The sequence below is a fragment of the Falco punctatus genome, assembly GCF_963210335.1.
Source record: "Falco punctatus genome assembly, chromosome: 4".
Taxonomy (NCBI): Eukaryota; Metazoa; Chordata; class Aves; order Falconiformes; family Falconidae; genus Falco; species Falco punctatus.
The window spans coordinates 29,019,524-29,037,814 of record NC_137583.1 but is presented as its reverse complement, the minus strand read 5'-3'; the positions used below and the strand labels follow the sequence as shown (position 1 = coordinate 29,037,814).

Sequence of the window (18,291 nt, the reverse complement as noted above, 5' to 3'; positions counted from 1 at the left end):
ACACGCTGCCTCAGTTGCCGAAGGCCCCGCGTTGCGGTCTGTGGGGGTGGGGCCCTGGCAGCACGGCGGCCTGTGTCGGGCCCGGGGCAGCGCTCCCGCAGTCTCCTTAGCGGCCGCGCCCCTTCTCCAGCGCGTTACCTTGAATTAACTCCCGAAACACACAAAGTACGTTTAGAGAGGAGGCGTTGTTTTATTCTGCGCAGGATGCGAGGTGGAAGATTTCCACAAGTCGAGCACACCTCCTAGGATTCTTTACCAGATATTTATACACAAAAGGTACAACTCTCCACCTCTCTAATACAATTATTCCGCCTATCTAATACATATTCATCGTGCTGAGCTCTCCAAGCCCGCGGCGCCTGCGTGGGAATTGTGCTGAGCAAGCAAGGTCTGCTGCGCCTGCGCGGGGGTCTTGGGGGGCCTTTGGTGGTCCTTTGGGGGACAATAGCCCAGCTCGGTTTGCCCTTTCGTGGTTGTGTGTCGTCTGAGGGCACCAGAGCTCTTGCTTACCGTGCCGACTTGTTGCTGAGAAGGTAGATGTCCTTGGCCGAGCCAGTCTGTAACCCTGAGAGGTTCCTCACCTGTAACACCGGCAGCTTTTCGCTCACTGCCCAGACTTCTGATATCTTAGGTATGCTTTACATGTAACCTGAACGGTCCTTGGATACCACGTGTGCCACGTTTCTGCAGAGATCTATCCCTAAGTTCTCTTGAGCTGTTAGTTTTACCTAAATGTTTAAAATATAACCAAATGTATGCCTATGAGGTAGGTTTCCCCCTTGGGAAGTTTCAAATACTTCATTCTCCCTTCCATTCAGAACACCAAGAAGTTGAATTAATATATTTCCATTTACCTTCCACAGAGTTTTTCCAACTTGTTTTTGTACTTGGCTGGGGGCATTCAACCTTTTTTGTCTCAGTTGTCATCGCTGTCCCGTATGTCTCTGTCTCTCCATCACAGGCCACATGAGTCTTCACAATACCTGATACCGGATACATTTCTGTCTCGTAAGTGTAACGCATTTCCCCAGTTTTATTAGTCAGATCTGGTACATAAGTTCTATTTGTGTCAAATAGCAAGTGCTATCTTCAGCTAGGGCCTTACTGAGAGCGACTATTAGAGTGTCCCTTAATGGGAAAATTCCCCATTCTAGAGGATTTTTACTAGATTTTGGCAATGGAAGGCATGTGGTTATACTCGTCACACTCTGTAATCATCTGAAACCTTGCTATAGATTGGTGGTCCTTTCAAATCTATGCTTTTCAGGCCACATTCCCAAGATGTGTTCTCCTACCGCCCTTTTTGCTGCCAGATTTGCCCATCGATTCCCAATTGCTTCAGGAGCATGCCCAAATTGATGGGCTTTACAGTGCATTATTGCCACTTGTTTAGGCAAACTTATGACCTGTAATAATTTTCTTATTAGTTCTCCATATTTAACTGGTGTTCCTTCTGACAAAAGGAGACCCCTTTTCTTCCAAATTGCTCCATGTGCATGGACTACTCTGAAAGCGTTTAGAATCTGTCCATTTATTCATAGTCTTCCCTTCTGCTACTTGCAAGGCTCTTATTACCACAATCAACTCCACCTTTTGAGCAGAAGTGTTAGCAGGAGGGGCTTTTGCTTCCAACTCATCTTCTCCAGAAATAACTGCGTTTCCTGCCCTTCAAATTCCATCAGTCACGTGGCTGCTCCTGTCTGTAAACAAATTCAAGTCAGCCGAATCCATAGGTATATTTTTCAGATCAATCCTACTTGAATATAGCTGTTCAATTGTTCTCTAACAATCATATTCCGATTTACTTTCCTCAGACAACAGTAGTAGAGTGGCTGGATTCAAAGTGAGTGTCATTCTCAGTTTCCACGTCATGGAATGATGTGAACAACCAATGTTGTCCCCCTTTTTGTTTCAAAACTGTTGTCACCACATGACACCTGCACTGTTATTTTCTGTCCCAAAGTAAATTTTCTAGCTTCCTGTATGAATAGCATGGTCACAGCAATGGCACTTAAACAGGCAGGCCATCCTTTACTTGATCTAATTATTTGGAAAAATATTTTCCAAGAAAATCTTGGATCTTTTTCCAAGATCCAGTCCTTTGAACTAAAACTCCAAGTGCAATGTGCTGTCTTTCATTCACAAAAATCTCAAAAGGTTTTTCCAAATTAGGAAATCCTAATGCTGATGCTGACATCAGGGCTTGTTTTAACTGATGGAAAGCTGTCTGGCACTCTTTGAGTCCATTCAAGAAATTCTCCTGCACTTTTCATTGCCTCATAAAGGGGTTTTGCAATCAGTCCAAAGTTGACAATCCAAAGGCGACATCACCCGGCCGTTCCTAGAAATGCTCTCGATTCTCGTTTAGATACAAGTTCTGGTATCTGGCAAATTGCCTCCTTTCTTTAGGGACCAAGGCTCCGTTGGCCTTGGGTAATGGTGAACCCCAAATAAATCATGGCCTTTTGTGCAGTTTGTGCCTTTGAAACTCGTTATCCTGTGCTCCTAGAAAATTCAAAAGGTCAATAGCATATCCTATAGAATCCTCTAGTGTTTGTGTTCCCAGAAGGAGATCATCCACATACTGCAATAAAGTTATTTCTGTATCCTCCTTTTTCCACCCTTCTAATTCTCTGGCGAGTCCATTTCCAGAGATTGTTGGGCTATTCTTAAATCCCCGTGGAAGAATGGTCCAGCATAGCTGGGTCTTTCAACCAGTTTTTGGATTCTCTCACTCAAAGGCAAGTATCTTTTTACTTCCCAGCTCCACAGGGATGCAAAAGAAGGCACCTTTTTAAATCTAATACAGTAAACCATCCATCAATCTCTTTAATTGTTGTCAGTAAAGTATATGGGGTTTGCCACAACTGGGTGGACATCTGGCACAATTTGATTTACTGCCTTCAAGTCTTGGACCAATCTATATTCATTCAAATCAGGTTTCTTTACCAGCAAAATTGGGGTGTTATACTCTGATTGGCATTCTCATGGTAGTCCACGAGTCATGAAATTTTCTCTTAAAGGCTCTAAACCCCTTCTTACTTCTAGCTTAATAGAATATTGCTTTTGTTTTACCAGTTGTGCTCCAGGTTTTAATGGGATGATTACCAGTTCAGCTATGTCAGAGTGTCCTGGGATCCTGGAGGACCATACCAGAGGGTTTACTGCATTCAGTAGCTCTTCCAGGATCATTTCAGGTTCTGGAGTTTCTTGTTTCCTGTAACATAAACACTTGTGCTTCCAGGCCTTTCTCTTCTGGTGTTTGAACCTGTATATTCCTTTTTCAAAAACAGTTCATGCACTTAGTTTACTGAGTAAATCTCTTCCCAACAAAGGCATCAGGCAGTCAGGAACGTATAGAAATTTATGAGTAAAGACTTTGCTTCCAATTCTACACTTATTTGGTTGGAAGAATGGCCTCACCTCCTTTTTCCTCTATGGCTTAAATAATACGTAGATTTTGTCTGCTCAATTTACCTTTACAGGTTGTTAATACTGAACAAGCTGCCCATGTATCTATTAAAAAATCTATTTTCTCCTCCCCCAACTTTAAGGTAACCAGGGGTTCTGTTGGGGAAACTTTTGATTCATCCCCCAGTCCTGTCAATCTGAATCTTGATCCAGGGTAAGCAATTCTGCCACCTCAGGATTCTCCTGTGTCCTTACAAAATTTATTGGAAATTGATTTTGAGGGCATTCCACCTTCCAATGCCCTTTTTGTTTACAAAAAGCATGCTGGTCTCTATCCAAAGGTAGGCTAACCCCAGGTCTGAAGGGGGTCCCATTATTTTTTCCCATAGGAGGGTGACTTGGCCTGCCTCCTTCATTTTGTCTTCTCCTATTTTGATTGCCTTCTGCTATTGCTGCAGCCAATACTTGAGATTTTCTGTTTTCCTTCTTAACCTGATCTTTCTCCTGTCATTTCTTCTCTTCCTCTCTACTGTTGTACACTTTCCATGTTACCTCTAATAACTTATTGACAGATCTTGCATCTGCTCCCTCTGTCTTTTGCCATTTCCTCCTAATGTCAGGATTCAACTGTCCCACAGAGTCACAAATGTCAGTGCATCAGTTTCCCTCTCTGGATCCAAATCTGTCCATTTCCTAGCCACTTTGCATAATCACTCAAGGAAAGCTGATGCAGTTTCATCTTGTACCACCTGATATAATTCTGAAAAAAAATAATCATTTTCAGTATCACATTCTTTACACCGAATAATATCAGTCTCTGATATTCACTCAGCAATAATCTTTGTGCCTGATTGTTAGGGTCCCAGTTGGGCTTGGTGGTGGGAAAATCATCCTCAAGTCTTCCTGCCTATGCATCCTGAGCATGAACCCTTTCTGCTTCTTCCCCTTGATCACTACCTCCCTGAATGTTTTCCTGTCTTGGAGACACTAACAGTTCTACATCATCTTCCTTCTCTACCAGTTCCTTGTACTTTTTGTATCTTTTACCAATATATTACATGCAGAACAACAACATCTAAGCGGTTTGTCTTGAACTTGTTCTAAAGCCAAAACATTTTAATCTTTTGTTTGTTATCAATCCACAGTCCATTCTGCTCTTATAATTCGTTCGCAATGTAAGAAAGAAATCCACATGCTTCATCTCATTTTCCTTCCCTTCTACAAAACAACATTAATTCATTATAGTATTATAATTCAAATTTCCATTTGTTGACCACTTCTCTTGGTCTTCCAATATGTATACTGGCCACCATTTGTTACAATATTCTGTGAACTTTTTATGTGTTAACAGATCACCTCCAAACATATTCCAGTGTTCCAAAATACAACCCAGTGGGGAAACCTTCAGTATTCCCCCTCGCTCAGAAGAAGTCAAGTTTTCCATTTGTAAATATTTTCCAATATGTCACAATAGTCCTTTAAAATTGCCAATAATAGAACAAATACAAGTACACCAAGCCAAAACCTAATTCTGCCTGCTCCAGTATCACCATACTAACACAGGAGAATACTATCAAGTAGCAGCTGCAATGACTACCAATTTGTACCTTCAATGGGTACGCCTTACTTGGGGAATATCAGAATAACAATGTCTCTATCCCAGTTTCAATCACTCACTTATCACCACCAGGGAATTGCAAGGGGAGTTCCCAGAAAAATCCTCTGCTGTGCACTGGAGTCCAGCTCGTGATACCTGCAGCAGTAGCAAGTGTCGATCAAAGTCCGGTCTCAAAAGCAGAGTCCCATCTGGGGTGCCAAAATTGTTACCTTGAATCCAGAATGACTCCCGAAACACACAAAATATGTTTAGAGAGGAGGCGTTGTTTTATTCTGCGCAGGATGCGAGGTGGAAGATTTCCACAAGTCGAGCACACCTCCTAGGATTCTTTACCAGATATTTATACACAAAAGGTACAACTCTCCACCTCTCTAATACAATTATTCCGCCTATCTAATACATATTCATCGTGCTGAGCTCTCCAAGCCCGCGGCGCCTGCGTGGGAATTGTGCTGAGCAAGCAAGGTCTGCTGCGCCTGCGCAGGGGTCTTGGGGGGCCTTTGGTGGTCCTTTGGGGGACAATAGCCCAGCTCGGTTTGCCCTTTCGTGGTTGTGTGTCGTCTGAGGGCACCAGAGCTCTTGCTTACCGTGCCGACTTGTTGCTGAGAAGGTAGATGTCCTTGGCCGAGCCAGTCTGTAACCCTGAGAGGTTCCTCACCTGTAACACCGGCAGCTTTTTGCTCACTGCCCAGACTTCTGATATCTTAGGTATGCTTTACATGTAACCTGAACGGTCCTTGGATACCACGTGTGCCACGTTTCTGCAGAGATCTATCCCTAAGTTCTCTTGAGCCGTTAGTTTGTTTTACCTAAATATTTAAAATATGACCAAACATATGTCTATGAGGTAACAAGTGGATGCCAGCCCAGCAACGTGAAGGACTCGTGCATGGTGTCTTTCCATGCCCCAGGGCAGGCCAATGCCTTGAACCATCCCTGCTGTATGTTGTGGGGTGCTGGGTGCCGGGTGCTGGTGCTTCCCAGTGCTGCAGCTTGTGAGAAAAATTCACAAGCCTTCATCAGCATCATCACAAGGCTTCATTAGTAGTCTTTTTGGGGCTGCTGATGTCTCACAAATGAACCTTTCCCAGTATGCTCTGAAGAAGTTGCAACTCTTCACACCGTGAATGTGCGTTCACAGATAGTATATACTGCAGCATACATTTAAATTTGTTACCATATCTTGTAAGAAGTGAGGGCTTCTCAGACCTCTTCCAGGGGTCATCTGCCCTCTCCTGCAGTCTTCTTAGGTGGCTTCAAGATGAGAGGAGGAATGTTAGACTGTATTTTTCACAGGACTTAGGTGACAGATGAATAATGTATTGTGTGGTCCCATTTCAGTGCCCACTCAGGACTTTCCACTGTGGGAATAGGCTGCGTTTTACTACAGCTCCACTGGAAGGCTGTTAAAGGCAAAAGGAGAAGCCAGGTGTACAGTGGAAGTACACCTGCATAACCAGAGCGGTGGAAGAGGTAAGATACAGATAAAGACACTTTTTGCCTTCGTGCAATAGAAAAGAGCCACCCAGTTTTATTTCATGTTCCCAAGTGTCTTTCTGGGGGATTTAGTGCACACAGGCACCTAGAAGGTGCACCCTGGGCAGATAACTCCCCCGCAGAGCTGGCGGCGGTGGACTGAGGGGGGGTTACAGGGGAGAGGACTCCAGCAGGTGTCACCCGCACTTAGCGAAACGCAGCTGCTGGGAAGATGTTCTCCATTCGCCTGACCTCTAGAGGTTTTAAATCATATCATTCAGATTCATAAAATAGTGTCAGGTTTTGTTGTTGTTTATTGTGCTGAGTCTGAAAAGCAAAGTGATACAGCAGTAAAGGGAGCAGCCATCCACCGCTGTTCATGACAGGTCAGCCAGAACCCCACGTTTCCTAGATATTAAATCTCCATCCCACAGAGGACAGTTAGAACAGATCAGAGATGATGAAGACTAAATTAAGGATGCTGAAGGGGGCCCACAGGGCTCCTACATAAACACTAATCTCTGCAGCTTTTCCTTCTCTTAGGTTGCTGCCTTCCTGCCACTGCAGGATTCTTGCGTTATAATCTGTGGGGTTTGTGTTTCCTGGTATTAAATGAGTTAAGGCATGGGACCTCTCATGTCTCAAGAGACACAGTACTCTAACGCATCTTACTCAGAGGCTGGTCTACATGTCTAGCTTCACCTGCTATTTTACTGAAATTAATTTACTTACATTGAATAGTGCTTTCCCATAACATAAAAATAAAAGCAGAAGGAATAGATTACTGCCTGGTTTTTTTCTTTTAGTTATTAACAGAAAGTAGGATTAGGAAAATATAGTGTGCCTGATTAGTTGAAGGAAGGGCTCCAAATTTAGTCCCTGTTAAATGCGTTAAAAATCCCTGTATTACATTATCCTTTATTTCATTATTGGGCTTTCCCGGTAAATGTCATTTTATTGCTGAAGTGTCCCCTGATGAACTACTATGTGGCCTTTTTACAGTACTTGCATAAAAGCATGCTTCAAACTTGCTTCCCTCATTCTTGCAAGGCAGCCTATTGTTTTAGATAGGATTATTCATGCAAGGCAGATTAATTCACCTACAGGAAAAAACCCCATGGTGGGTGCCTCATCTAAAGGAGTTCCCTGTGGAGCAGAAGAGCAGTTAGAGTTACTCAAACTGCTTATAGCAGAATCTGGGAAAATCTGGTTTGTTATGATAGGAATGGAAATCCATAACGAGGACACAACTCCAATGCAATCAGAGACAGCAGTAACCCAAACCTTGGCCTGAACTGCCTGCTCTGGTAGGGTAAGAGAGGAATGATGCTGTTGTCTTTGTGCCATAATAATCCCGAACCAAGCAGGAAATGTTAAATAATACAGATGTGTGGGAGGTTTTGCAGCGCAGCACACATTTCCTCCCTTTGACCTGTGCTGCTGGCCAAAATTCAGGGTCTTGCTGGTTGATCAGATGGGAGGAGGAGTGAAGAGGGGTATTTCTGATGTATTTCTGTTTGCTTGCAAAATGCTCCCAGCCCTTTTTTCCTGAACACAGAAGAAATCACGCAGTTGAGAGCCAGTTTCCTTCCTTATAGCTCCAGACCTGCTCCAGGCAGCAGTGTGACCCCAAATCCCTCTGTTTCTTGTATTCAGTCCAGGTTTTATATCAATGATTGTTCAGGCTCTTTGAAGTTTCCGTTCCCTGCCTGTTTCAATATGCTGTCTTTCTGTCTCCTCTTCCACCTGAACTGTATTGTCCATCCACACATAACCTTCTTTCCTTTTAATATCCTACCCAAAACTGTCCTCCCAGAGCCTTCAGGTACTTCAGCGTTCTTGCATCATGGGTGGAAATAGACTTAATGTCTCCTTCAGCTACCCTAAATAAAGGAATGCAGTTAAACCTACCAATTTCAAGAATGTTTAACCCAACCTATAAAAATAAAAGCCTAATGGAGTGTTGCCCTGAGGTTTTCATCTTACTGAAGACTCCTCTAGAAAATGCTGTGAAGTTTATAAGTAATGGCATAGAAATAATAGGGAGTACATCATTCAAAAAAACCAGAGTATTTTGCAAAAGACGTCAATAGATACGAAATAGATTTCCTTTTTCCGGTAGCAACCATAACACATAATACTGCAGCTTTCAGTCCAAAGATTCAGTTGTGGCATGAAAAGTTAAGTAAGAGTCTTTACTAAAGTTGCTGAAAAGGAGAAGTAAAAAGCATAACACGACCTCCGTCAGCATGTAACATCTTAGAGGCTGGGATCATTTTTTCTGTTCTGTGTGCCACCCTTTAAAAACTCAGGGCCTCGCCTGGGCCTGGTGGTCAGTGATATTACAGTAATACGCAGGCACAGTGTCCATAGGTGTGTAAAGTAGCACAGAGTGGCCTTCAAGAAGGTCAAGAGACGAGGATTTACCTAACTGATCCTGCGCCACTGGAACTGATGACAAAGCACCTAGCGCTTTTAATAAAGGATCAAACCTACACAAGTGGACAGATACAGTTCTGAAACATGTGGTTTGGCACAGGACGCTTCTTGGCTCCTAAACACTTATTTCAATCTGATGTCTTCCCACCAGCACAGGTTAAGCAGCTGCAGCCATCAAGGAGAAAGAGAAATCATGGGCTACCAGCACTTCCGGAATCTCAATGGAGATGCATGTTTTATCAACCAGTAATTTGGAGAAAAGTTATGTTCCCAGGTAGCTTGATCCAATCTGTTATTTTTTGATTATATGAACAGTTTGGTGTGGTGAGAGCAGGGCAGCTGCTCAGTGTAGGTCTCAGCCTCATTAATCTAAAATTGTGCTTGCAGTGGAAGCCAAACCCCTGAGTTGAATAGGATGAGAAGTGGTTGTGGAGTTTGGAATCTCTTCCATGGCCAGACTTCCTCAGGAAAATGGTGAGTTGCCTTGCATACATACTAATACCTAGGGCTTGACCCAGCAAAAGCAGTTGAGAGAATTAACCTATGATTGTAAGCGGATTGCTTGCTCTGTGTTATTACAGAGCCATTTTCCTTAGTCAACCTCAAAACACTTTGCAAAGGAGATTGCTTACCAATGATGAATAGTTTAGCGTGTACAGTTCTTTTCTCCTTCACAGCACTTGAGTATCAATGCATCTTCTTGTTCCTCTGATAAAATGTGTAAGTTAATATTATGATTATCTTTTTGAGTGGAAAAAATTGAGCCCTGTGTGTAGGACTGGGGAGGGGGAATTCCTCCCTCCTTTGGTCCTATCTTGATGGCCTTTGCTTGTACCTAGTGTCAGTTGCAAAAAGTACCTTATTTTGTAGGTCTTTGATCAGCCTGCTGGTTAGCTAAATATATACCTGTGGGGAGATAATTACATGCTATCAATAGTAAAGTGTAGTAAAATAATTTACGTTAATTAAAACACTTGCAAAACCAAAGCAAGAATTTTCGCTAAGATAAATCTGCTGCAGTGACACCTGTATCTGAGACTGCCTGCTTCCTGTAGACAAACATGAAAATAAAACCAGGCACCAGGAAAAAACAGTTTCTTCGTGCTAAAAAGAGGAAAGACATGTACCCACTGGGAAATCTATGGTGGTACCAATCCAGAAGGGCAGGGGTGAACACGTCTTCCATCTGTGCAAGCAGATCTGACTTCATGAGCGTAGAGAAGATTGGTGTGATGAATCCCACCTTATCAGTGTGTCTATTTGGCTAAGTGTGAGTGGCCCAGCAGGAAGGTTGTACAAATAGGCCTCATATTATTGGGGGAGGATTTGAAGACTAATTAAATAGTGTGAGAGAGGCATAAAAAATCACCTTGTTACCATTTTTCAATCCACTGTCAGTTGCTCCAGCACAATCCTTGTACTTTTCCTCTCTTCCCACTCTTAATGTCTGATGAAAAAACTCAGCACTTTCATAGCCTTGTGTGGAAATTGTCTATCTGACCTTCCCAGCTGAAGCAGTCAATGGCTATTCTCCCTCTGCTACCTTGTATCTTGGAAGAAGCTCAGTTGCTGACCCAAAGGCACTGGTGGGTCTGGGACATTATTGTTTCCACAGCCCTGTGGCACCGCTTGATGTTGCTTCCTGCAGATCTCAGACTGCAGCCAGTCTCCGGTTCAACCCAGTGCATCTCTCCATTGAGCACTTCTGGAAGGGCTTGTATCCCAGGGTTTTTCTTTCTTCCTGATGGCTGCAGTCACTTAACCTGTGATATCAAGAAGACATCAGATTGAAGTAAGTGCTTAGGAGCCAAGAAGCATGACTGTTTTATTTAGACCTCGTTTTTTACCAGTGGGTAAGCTAAGCATCTTCTTAGAAGATGCAAAGGAATCAGGAGGTTTGTAGGGCTGCAATGGGAGAGCCACAGCTCAGCCCCCACCATCCAGTTGTCTCTCAATACATATGTAGTCCAGGACTTCCAGTTGGTACTTGCACATCCAGAGAGTTAGGCCCTGCCTCTTTCTCCAATCAACAGGTGCAGTCACCATTGCTGGATTCATGGCTGTGTTTGATTAGTTGGTGAGTGAGTTGGTAAGATACCTGCTGCTCCATCTGTTCTCCCTTTTCTCAGCGCTTGTCTGTGGTGCAGCAATGGATGCATGCATGTTTGTTTGCATCATTCTCTCCTCGCACGTATCTCTGTGATTTTGTTGTCATACTTCACTCACAAATATCAATGCTTTTGCACTCCCTCTCCATCTTGCACCAGATAGAATTCTAGCTTTTTGCAAGGTAGTGGAAGTGGCAAAACAGATCTGTCTAATCAGGCTCACTCAGTGGCCATGTTATCCTATACAGTCGGCAAGAAAGGAGCTTAAAGCCAGGGTGAGAAAGAGATTCCTCTCTAAAGATCAGCTAAGACTGGGGTGGGATTTCAGCCATGCGACTCTGACATTCAAGCAGGGCACGTGGGCACCCCCCTTCCCTCTCCTGCTCTGCAGTGTGAATGGGGAGGGACCACAGCAGGCTGGGACAGGGGAGCCAAGCTGCAGCAGGAAGTATTCAGATGTATTTAATTTCTTTCAGGGTGACCTTTAACAGGTGTGGATTTACTGGTAGGGAGAGAAGAGGGAAGTAAGCAAGGGATTAAGGGGACTTTACCCTCCCTCCACTTTAAGCACCAGCTTGCACAGCATTCCAGTACTGTGAGATGCAGTTTGTGGCTGTATGGCTTTATATCTTCTGCCTCCCTCGGTTTTGGTCAGGGTTGCTGGCTGCCCCTGCTCTGTAGCACTACTGGGGATTCAACACATGGCATGCCGTACTGCCAGGTATCTCAGATACAAATCTGGGGTGCGGGGTAGAGGAGAAAAATCACCCTGTTATCTGCAGGAATTGGGATTTAACCTATAGTGGAAGTGCACAGTTGAGGCAGACAGAAGGGAGGGGTGTGTGGTATGTTCCCTGGGTGACATTGCCTGGAGATCTTTTCTTGTTCTAGTGCTGCTGCATGCTGTTGAACAGCTGCTTTCCTCTAACCCAGTGTCTGCTGCAGTTCGGTGATGGATTAAGGCAACTCTCCATTTTCCTTATCCCTCTCCAAGGGGAGTTGTAAAGTTTAATTAATTACATTTTGTAAAACATGATGAGATTCTTGGATGATAAATGCTATACAAATGTAGAGTTTTTTTAATGAGCACTGTATGACGGCTGCAACAAAATGCTTGTTTATTCAAACTGATCTAAGCTGCAAAAAATCCTCGCCCCGCTGTTACCAGACATGTTGCCAAGCTCTCTGTCTTTCATGGACTATTTGATTTGAGGGTCTCAAGGTGCTTTTTGAAACTTCAGCAAAATAAAAAGGCAAGGAGTATATGTATATATCTGTATTTTACAGATCTTTTCCTTTATATATGCAGTTTAGATTATACAACAATATCACTTAGCAATAGGAAAGGGCAAGATCAGTTAACAGTGTGGCTAGATGCTGTGGCTGTGTGGCAGGGGTACGTATACCTGTTGTAGTTTTGCCTGGCCTTGTCAGGCACCAGAGTTCTGGCACCATGTATTTTGTGTTTTACAAGTTTCCCACAGCTGTGGGTAGGTGAAATCAAGCCTGGCTGCAGCTTCTCTGGTCCTCCCTCCCAAGCAAACAAGGTTAAAATGAAGTCTGGGAATGTCTGTCTTTGTTGCAGAGCACATTGTAAGCCTGCTCACAGGACTAAAGGTAGTTTCCATAATTAAAAATGCAGCCTGCTGTAAGTGCAAGCAGGGTGCCATTTCTTTTGCTGGAATTCAGTCAGGAATAAAGTAATTTCTTGAGCTTACAGATCTGCCTTGGGCTACTTGGTGGCTAGAACTTCAGCCTTACACCTCCAGAAAGCTGTTTCTGCTGTTATCACAATGCTGAAGCATCAGATCACCAGTGAATGGAGGAGAGATATGACTTGAAGCAGTGTTTAAAGCAGAGCCTGAAAGAAGCAGTCTGTAGATTCCACCCAGTGATGGCACAGCCCAGTCCTACCCAGCTTCTGGGATCCAAGGATGCTCTCAGCAGAGGCTGCTATGGTTTCTGGCATGGGTGTTATGGGGCTGAAATGGTGGCAGCAATCCATCAGAGCCCCCTGTACTTCATCTGCACTACCGTTTCCTTAAAGCTGCTGCTTTGCAAAATTTACCTCTTCTGGACCTTTTATAATCGCTGTTTCTTTTGGCCAGCTGGAGTTTCCCTTAAGGGGAGAAGAAGAGGTGGAGAGTGGCCTCTGTGTAGATATTGGCTGGCTGTGCCGGGAAGGAAAAAGAACACACAAGAAATGAGCTGTTGAACCCATGGTGATATGAGAGGGATAAGTGAGACATTTGAGGGAATAACCAACCAATCAACCAATCTCTCAAGCAATTTGTCTTTCCTCATTATAAAGCAACACCATAGTGGGAGAAATGTAGGGCCATTCTTCAGAAGATTTATTGCCCTGTAGCATCTGCATGAGAAAACTCTAAGTGCTGAGTAGAGCAGGAAATTGGAAGTAGATTGCACAACCTGCAATTCAACAAAGTTCTTGGATCTTCTGTGGAAAGAGAGTGCTGGAGTTTCAGAGCTGGCTCTAGCTTGTAAGGCTTTCTCAGTCCTGGGAGAAGAACCAGTGTAGGTTTGGTTAGAGCTGATGGAGGCTTTGTCATTTAAGGGTCTAGTAAGAGCATCCCAGAGTGCTGCTTTAACCAGCACAGAGGAAAATACCTCCCAGTGCTGTGACAGATCTAACTGTGCCTAAGATTAGTGAAGCAAATGCACTTACACAAGCTATTGGAGTTTACAGGACCTCTGACAAGAGAGGGGTGCCTCTGTTTCCTGCCTGTGAACATATCTCTTTACAGCCCTCTGTATGTACAGCATTTTCTCAGAAACCAGCCTCAGGGACAATTATGCATTAATAGCTACTTCTTTCAGAAGCAGCCAGCCCTGCTCCTGAGAAACAGCTATTTTCAGGCAGTCTTGTTCCTGAGGAACTGCTATTTTTAGTGAGTTCTATTTCTGAGGCAAAAAAAGAGAAGAAGCCGTTTCTGTATCCCTTCACCATGGTCCAGACCCACTGGCTGTGGTTGACTTGCATTTTGCAGGAAACATTTCCTCTTTACATCTCAGTAGCCTGAGGAAAGTGGTTCTCCAGCCATTACAGAAAGTGGCAATCCGAGCTGGGGCTAATTATGCAGGGAGGACTTGTGGGAGGCAAAACTGTGCTCACATACTATAGATTCCATTAGAACGAGTAGGGAGATGTAATGGAGCTCTCCTGGGAGATGCAGGACTTTTAGATACCTAATTTGGAAGTCCGTTCTGGTATCCTTTTTCAACATCCCAAGAGTAATGATTAATCCTGTACTCCAGGTTTCTCTGAATCAGTTTGTAGCTGTAGTAAATATGGGCTGAACATGGTAACGTCATTGATGCTATGGGTAGATTACTTGAGGCAAGAGAAACTCAGGTTTTGTGGCCATTAACTCATGATGCACAATCATCTGGCAGCGATTTAAACTCAGGAATCTGCAGATGAGATAAAAGAGGCTCCGTCAGAGCTGAGGAATGTGGTGTTTTGCAATATAAATGTCTAATATGCTAAAGGCCCCATAAATGCACCCCAGCAATGCTGTGCATTCCTGCAGCATCCCAACAGCACGGACCTGGACATCTTCCGTATGTTCTTGCGGCCATGGCCTTTCAAGGGGCATTCTGTAGATGCAACCACACAAAAATTCCAGTAATAGCTTTTTGTTATTCATAGATTTAATGCTAATATTGGTGTCCTGACACAAGGGTGAAGGGATTCTCGCCATGCTGAAGCTGTCCTCAATTTCAGCAGAGCCTGTGCAAAGTTCATCTCGGGTGTGTTACGATCTCTTCCCTGCAGCTACTTCTGCCTCTGATAGGTGCGTGACTGAAGGTAACAGGTTTGGATAACAGTGGTATCAGCAAAGAACATACATTGGAACTGTGTCTTGGCAGGTTTGTATATACTAGCAGGTCTTTCCTTGGCAGGGTGTTGCTATCTGGATTCAACAAAATCAGCAGCTTTAGTCTCTGAACAGGGTCACAACAGTATTGAAAAAAAGCTGCCCGTCCTTGCTCCGGCACCATTTGCTCAGGGGCGGCTTTCTAAAGACTCTGGTGTGTGTGTGGTCTGAAGGTCATTCTTTCTCGGAGAGAGGCTCTTCTTTCCTGTCTGAGTGAAAAGGGGAGGCTGTTAGCAGTTCAGCGCTGTAAGCAGTTTCCCTTTGCTCTTGTGCAGGCAATACTGATGAACTTGGTCTCTAAGTGAAGATTATTTATCTTGTTTTTAACCCTCTGCAGGAGAGAAACCTGGTTGTGTTGGTCCTGCAAAATCAGACACTGCCCCCACCCCTCTTTTTTTTAAATATTCCTCCTATTCTCTCATCTCCAGGAAAAGTCATTATCTCTGGACCGTTTCTTGAAACCCAATTGCCTTTGTATTCTGGTCATAAGCAGAGCATTGTTCAAAGTGCGAGCGAGTTGTGGCTGCTTTTATCACAACGAGAGCCCATTATTGGCACTTTTCCCTTTTTACTGCTTCACTAGAGAAAGGCAGGCGAAAAATGGGACAGAAATCTAGGAAATGAAGGGTAATTTACAGTTCACAAAGGAGCAGTAAAAATTAATTAGCTGTCTGAGGATCCATTCCGACCTGGGCCGTGGAGTTTGTGCCAGCTCTTTGCATTGCATAAACTGTGCTGTGCTAGGCTGCTGAGATCAGGCTTGTGCTGTGAAATTAAGGCTCTTTGCTGAGGTAGAAGCCCTTTGGGGCATGCAAAATGTGTATGCACACCTAATTTGGTGTGCCAAAGAGACATGATGGTGCATATAACTCAGGTCATTACATGCTCAACTGGCTACTTATGACGTTCACTATTAGTTGTCACAGTAACTGCTCATGTAAATTACGGATGCAGTTATCCACATAATTTAACACTGAGATCCTTTGAAAATCCAGGCCTAATTTCTCCTCCTTTTCTGTGTTGGTGTCTGCATGAATGCAACATGCTTATACACCATATCTGCCAATTCCAAAGGGGCTCAGAGCCGCAGAGGGACTGGAGAGGTGACAACACACTGGCCCAGCTGGGCTATGGGCCAGTTTGGTTCTGCTGTGGGATGCGGGAACTGAGCAACTCCAGCATCTTGCCAATCATGTTGCCAGCCCTTCAGTCAAGCCTGAGATCCCCACCTGGAGAAAGAACTTCACAAATCAGAAATGTCCTAAATTGGATCCTTTTTTGGTGCATAATTTTCAAAACTGTAATTTCCATTTGAGAACTATTTGTCCTGATCCTGAGCGTCAGCTGAACTCATTTTTTTCCCTGTAGTTTAATTTAGGCAGCAGATGCCATCAGAATGTTAATGCCTTCTTAATTCTCACCTACATGCTTTTATTCTTATTAATTTGTTATCTGGGGCTTTAATATTCTATTTTTTTCCTGCTTTGATCAGTTGAAATAATTTGATGGCAGCATTTCAACAGGGCTTGCAATGGGAAAGTGTGTAATGGTGCATCACCAATGTATGTTGCTGTGTATCCTGCAGCGTGCTCAGCTGTTGTACTGTGAGAGCATGAATCATGTGATGTTTTTAGGTGATTATAGATGAGGCCTTACTTATCCCTGCTGTGAATAACTAGAGAGAACAAGCTTTAAGGACTGTTTCCCTGGTTCAGGATTTTGCCCAGTGCAATCTAAGGGCTGGTGATCCAGGAGTGCGATCCCAGCCTGTGGAAGTGCAACTGAGCTTGCATCCAACGTGCTTGGACAGCTGCCCAGCCACAGCGGATGCTTTCAGTCAGCACCCTTAAACCAGTGGTATGGGGCAGTGATGGAGGTGTACCCACAGGATTCTCTGTTCTCAGCTCAGGGGTTTAGGGATGGTGCTTCCTAAATAAGAGCCGCAGGGAGTGGGGCAGGGACTTTTCCCAGCTGGGATGCAGTGCTGGAGGACGTCACCTTCCAGGACTGGAGGTCAGCAGGAGCTCTTTGCAGAGAAATGGGGATGGATGGGTTCATTGCTGCTCCCCAGCTGATACCAGATCCAACTGCACGGGAGTGTCTCTGTTGCTTGGGTGCAGGGAAGCAGCAGGTTCGGCTTCTGAGACAGGTGTAGCGAATGTTACCTAGGAAAGGATGTTTCAAGCTGTGCAGAAGTAACAACAATAAAGTTAAGGAGTGTCAGAGAAAATGAACGGTTTTACTAACTTAATCATAACAGTTCTACTTAAAGGAAGAGGAAGAAAATTGCCCAAGTCCCAGACAGTTTCTCAGTCAGCGTGGTTTACTCCCTCCTGGCAGCAGAGAGACGGGACATCTTGCCAGACTTTACTGGCTACCATGGTACAACTTCAACAAGCAAAGAAGCCATTTTTCCCACTAGAGAATGGGAATGACCCGAATCCACCTACCAGGCGGTAAATAACTAGAGGGAGAGTGGAACTATTTGTCCCTTTACGTTATGACAAAACTCCACTCTTGATGCACTCACACATAGGTTTGGGGTAGGCAACTGAAAGGTTATTTTATCACAACTGAAAGATAAAATATGAGATTTTCTAGACACTGTCCCTGTTGTGAGAGAAAAGACAAGAGAAGGAAAGGGATGAGGATGAATCAGCATTTTACTATGTTGCTTCTCAAGCCCAGTGTCTACCACGTTGTCCAACATGTGCACACTTGGTGCTTTAAATTGGGTTTACCTACCCTTACACTATTAAGTTTGTCCTAGCAAATCTAAGTCTGTGGGCTTGCAAAAACACCTTTTCCTAATGCCACTGGCTCAATTTTGGGAGAGGCTAGTTCAGGAATAAGGGTGTGACTTTCTGTGTGCTTGTTATTGCTTGTTATTTAGGGGATGGAATATGTCTTGGGTTGTCCCCCAGTCTTTCTGGGAAAAGCATGGGTCCAGGTTCTGTTTTATCCCTCCAGTACTATTTGCAGATACCAGAGGGTCAGAGCAAACATCTCTTTTCATTGGATACTACCTACAGGATGAGGGGTGCTGAAATTTGCAAAGTCACATGTTTGGCTTTTAATAGCATCGCAAAGAAGTTTTTGAAGGTGAGGTTCATGTTCAAGTGAGCAATGGCCTACAATTACGCTCCCAAACACATCTGAGTAAAGTCCCAGTCCAGATGTGCCCTTTATAGACTGTTAGGAATAACTGGCTAGTCTGGTTTTTGCACAGGCTCTGTGCTCCCAGCCAGGCAAACACTAGCCAGTACTATGTACTTGGAAGTTCTGATTGTGTTTATTGGAGTGGAGTGACTCCAGATCAGAGCTTGCTCATGTCCAGGCA

The 18,291-nt window shown here is 44.1% G+C and overlaps 1 protein-coding gene across 20 annotated transcripts in view; it reads left to right on the top strand.

Moving 5' to 3' along the window:
- Positions 1 to 73: 73 nt before the first annotated feature.
- LOC308062427 (uncharacterized protein) overlaps positions 74 to 18,291 on the top strand; it is a 50,805-nt gene continuing 32,587 nt past the window's right edge. For 15 of the 20 annotated variants that reach the window (XR_013927568.1, XR_013927569.1, XR_013927570.1 and 12 more), the window contains exon 1: positions 74 to 18,291. This exon is cut by the window's right edge. The gene's annotated coding sequence lies outside the window, so the exon portion shown is untranslated. The other 5 variants (XR_013927566.1, XR_013927567.1, XR_013927564.1 and 2 more) reach the window with 4 other exon arrangements.